Source organism: Medicago truncatula, chromosome 3, assembly GCF_003473485.1.
Source record: "Medicago truncatula cultivar Jemalong A17 chromosome 3, MtrunA17r5.0-ANR, whole genome shotgun sequence".
Classification (NCBI taxonomy): domain Eukaryota; kingdom Viridiplantae; phylum Streptophyta; class Magnoliopsida; order Fabales; family Fabaceae; genus Medicago; species Medicago truncatula.
The window spans coordinates 24,439,277-24,444,218 of record NC_053044.1 but is presented as its reverse complement, the minus strand read 5'-3'; positions in this window follow the sequence as shown (position 1 = coordinate 24,444,218).

The following is a 4,942-nucleotide window of genomic DNA, read 5'->3' as shown; positions in this document are numbered from 1 at the left end:
GGAGCTGTATATCCAGGTTCATATTGCTGCAAAAACAATTATCAATATGAGCCTAGCAAATTACATACCCATCTTTTTATATTTATCATGCATGTTCACTGAATACATAAGAAAAAAAAAAAAAACTAAACCTTATTTTATATTTCTTACATATCACAATATCATGAAGATAGAACAACTAAAGGACCATAATTGGTTGAGACATTTTAGTATGAAAAAATATAAATACAAAATCACTTATTGATGAAAATTAAGAAAACTCTGAAATGAGTTAATTAAAAGATGATGTGTTTTTTCTTACCTTAACATTTCCAGAACAAGAACAAGGTGCTTTCAAACTCTTCTTCATCGATTAGCAACACAACCTCTTCCATATTTTTCAAACGGTAACACTCAATGATCACTTTTTTCTTAAAAGTTTCAGACTTTGTTTTCAAATTATCTATATTGCTCTGTTTTCCTCTGCTTTTTTGGTTTTCTACCTTTCTCTGTCTTTCTCAATAACAGGACTTTATATACGAAAGAAAGAAAGAACCAAGTTCCAGTTTTGCCCTTGTATGATATTTTAGGAAAATAAATAAATGAGTTTTAACCATACCACCTGTACTGTATGTTTAATTCTATAATGGTAAAATCGTTTTAGTAAAATTAACTTTGGAATTGAAGATAAAATATAGGGGAAATTATATTTTATCTTCTTTATACATGTAAAAGAGTTATCTAGGTTAATTAATGTAATTGCTAAATTATATTTTTTGAGGAAGAAATACTATTTATCTAGGGGAGAGGGGAAGACACTTAGCCAGACAATCTTCATCAAATGTATTTTTATGATTAGAATCTCCATCAAAGATTTAATGTCTCTTTAGATTATAAAATTAAACAAAAGTATTTAATAATAGAAAGAGTTTCGGATGAAATTTTTTTAGGAAAAACTTTTAGGATCATGGCCAATTTTTCAATTTAATTAATTATTTATTAATTTGTGATTTAGTTTTGAGGGAAATTATAGTAAGATAATTTGTAGGATTATAATTGTAAATGAGTAAACAATCACAGTTACTAGTCCACGATATATATATATATATATATATATATATATATATATATATATATATATATATATATATATATATCAAAAACTTGATAACGATTTTCGCAAGTGTACGAAATCGTTCAAGTAGTAAATTTAAAACGGTAAGATCGAGTGTCGAACTCAAGGATCGCGTTATACTGTCGAATAATACTTGTTACTTAATTGAACAAAAAGGTACCAGATTTGTGTGATTGCAATAATGAAAATTAAGTAAAGTAAAATTGGATTGAACTATAATAATAAGATTGTCAGGGATGAGTTTCACCAGATGACTATCTTGAGTTAACAACTTGAATATGACCATTGAATAGACTTATTGTATCATTATCGAATTCTCTAATAAATTCTTGCCTTTGTAATCTAGGAATAGATGCAAACCCTTGAAACCAATTATATATATATATATATATATATATATATATATATATATTGCTTATATATATATATATATATATATTGCAAAATAAATATGTCATTCAGTTTTACTTGATTTGCCAATAACCAAAAGTATTTAGGTGGACGTTGAAAATTTTTGTTAAAATGTATCTGATCGAGTATTCTAACCTAACAACATAATTACAAATTGTTGTAAAAAAAATATAATTAGAAATGAAAAATAAGTTATACTATAAATTACTAGAATTTATACACGCATGAAAAAGATTCTGATAAGATTCTGATGTGTTTGGTTTGCAATACAGCAAGTACTAGACAGAACAGTACAAGATAGAACAGTACAACATAAGGCAGAACAGCACAAGACAAATTTTTTATGGCATTGAGTAATTTTTTGTTTTATACAATTTTTGAGGGACAAAATGCTATTTTGGTATTTTAGACAACTTGTACGTGAGACAAAAAGTTGTGTTGTGGTTTGGTGAGGGACAAAAATATGAGTTTTTGTCCTGTCCCTTGCCTCCAGTTGTCCTGTACCTGAAACAGTTTTACAAATCAAATATTGGACAACTAGAGTTGTTCTGTCCTGTCCTTTATTTTTTAGCAAATCAAACGCACCCGATAAGAGGAAACATCATATTCATGTGTACATATATTTATTTATTGGTTAGGAAGAGAGGGGCACAATTGTAAATTATTGCACCTATCTATCGAAATTTTATGAGACTGAGATGCCTTTTTCAAACGGTTCAAAATTTGCAGGTTTAAGTCTGGGACCTATGTATGATTCTTCACCAACGGTAACAAACGTTTCAAAAATACTGAAATTTTAAATCATGGGCCCCACTTGTGACAGAAAGCTGATGCTCAAGCTACAGTTTGTCGTTCAAGAAGTGCCCACATTTGAAACAAGACAACAAGTCAGCCACACATTCCTAATCAAAATCAAAACATGGAACTGTTCAGATTTAAGCCTCAAGGATTGAAGTTGATTATTATAATCAAAATGAAATTTGTATAGGGAGTGTCCTATTACCAAGGCTATAGTTGTAGCATTTATCGGTAGGAGAAGAAAAGGTAGAGAGATGAAATAAGGATAAAGAAAGATATAAAATACTACTTGATAAAAAAAGAAAATACAAAATGTATTTACACTAAATTTTTTGAACAAAATTATTAAGAACATGAGAAAATTGCTCAAACAAGGCGCCGTTTTCGGTAGGAGACCTATTAGATTATAAAAAACTATGGTAGGAGACATTATAAAAAACTGATTTTTATTTTTATAAACAAAAATAACATGTGTTAACATTAGATTGATGAAGAACGCTGATCTTATTGTAATCCCTCCACACTAGAATTTTTTACACTTTCTTCAACCTCTCAACCAAATAACCCAAAAAAAAAAAACAAACACACGCACTTTCTTCCTCTTTTCGTTCTCTTCTCTCTTCCGCCGCCGGCAACATCCTCCGTCACTTTCTTCCACCTCTCCATCCCTCATCTCCGTCCCTTTTCAAAGATAACAAAAATGTAATTTTTTTTTTTAACAAGCACAAAAAGTAATAAATGAACCATAAGGTGATACCAATGGTATATGATTGGACACATAATAATCATCAAACTGTAAGATATAAAAAACCTTTATATTGATATGAATAGCAGGAAAGTTAAATTAGAAGATTATTTGGTGGTAAAAGTGGACACGAGAACATAATCAAACAAAACAACTTTGGTCTTACACGTTGTACATAAACATGATGATTTTTCTCAATCAGAGAGTGAAGACTTGGTTTTTAAACGGTACAAGAGGTTTTTCTTTATAGAACTTGGTGTTGTCAATGGTAAGCACAACTTTACCAGGTTCATTAGTTTTAAAACTGTTGCAAAGGAAAGGGACGGCGGCGGCAGATCTGTTACTCACAAGTCACAAGTGAGATACAAAGAGAGAAGAGAGGGTGAAAAGAAAAACTTGCAGTTGCTGTTGGTGGTGGTGGTGGGCGAGTAAGACATGGAGGAGGAAGAGAGAAGGATGATGGAAATCTAGTGTTGAGAGAGTATAGTAATAGTATGGTCTTCAAAAAATTTCAAATACATCCAATGGTTAATATCTATTTTACATACCAAAAAAAAAAAATGTTAACTCTCCTACGGTAGGAGACCTAAAGAGGTTGCCTACCGTAGCCTTTGCCGCTCAAACAATATTGGCATATTGTGGGGGGAGATGTGACATACTCTTGTGACTCAAGCATTTGCTACAAGTACTTTTGATTCAATTATTATAGAAACTCTGGCTCCATTTCTGGTGGGAGACTTTAATAGGTCTCCTATGGTAGGAGACATAGTTTTTTTTTGTTTTTTTGGTAAAAATGAATATGAACCATTAGATAAGGATTGATTAACCTTTGGATTATAAAAGTCTATAGTCTTACTATATCCTATCAACACTCAATAATTTCTTTTATTTCATCATCATTGTCTCTCTCCTATCATCTCTTGCATTTTATCTTTTTCTCTATTGACAATTCAGATCTGCAGCAACCACCAACAAAGGAGCTTGGATCATTGATTGTCTAGTGGCAAGAAACATGCTTGAATGGAGAGGATGTTGAAAAATCTGCACCAAACAATGTGCGATGAAAAATGCTCTCTTTAATTGTTGAAAGATTTGCTTTTTGGTAGTAATTTTTATGGGGTGTGTTCTTGATTGCAGATGTAATATTTTCTCTTGAGTGTATACAAAAGTGTGAATCTTTTTATTGCTTTGTTCTTTATTGGATATCAAAGATTTGTTCTTGTATTTTTTAATTTATTTATGAAAGTGTGAATCCTTCTTTAAGTTCATGCCATATCTTGGGACTAATTTTTCAGACACATGGACAATTAGTTTAATATAATGTTAGATTGAACTAGAACAGTGAAGGCCAATATTGGATTTTACATGACTGATAAATGTGTAGTGAATATTATTGATATTGTGGAGGAAAAAAACAGAGGTGGAGAATGAGATTGGAAGGGGTGAATGAACAGTGATCTGAGATGGATTGGAATGAAAGGACCGATGTTGTGGCTGTCTCATATAACTCAACTAGTGGGAGACAAAAATAATCAAGTGCATTTTGCTTATAGTATAATCTAGTGGGCTTGATGAATCTAATGGTTTTAAAAGGTCATGTACCGGTAGGAGATCTATTAAGGTCTCTCACCCTAGACAGAGCCAGAAACTCTTATAGCTCTTATCCTCCCAAAGTTTTAAGGAGTTTAGACCAATTAGTCTATGCAACACCGGCCAAGGCTACGGTAGGTGACCTCCTTAGGTCTCCTACCGTAGGAGACTTGTTTTTTTTTTTTTTTTTTAAATAGATATCAATCATTGAATATAGGATGAAGCTTTTGAATGGCTGAGATTTCAGGTAATGTGATTCACTAGAATTCTATTTTTTAAACATA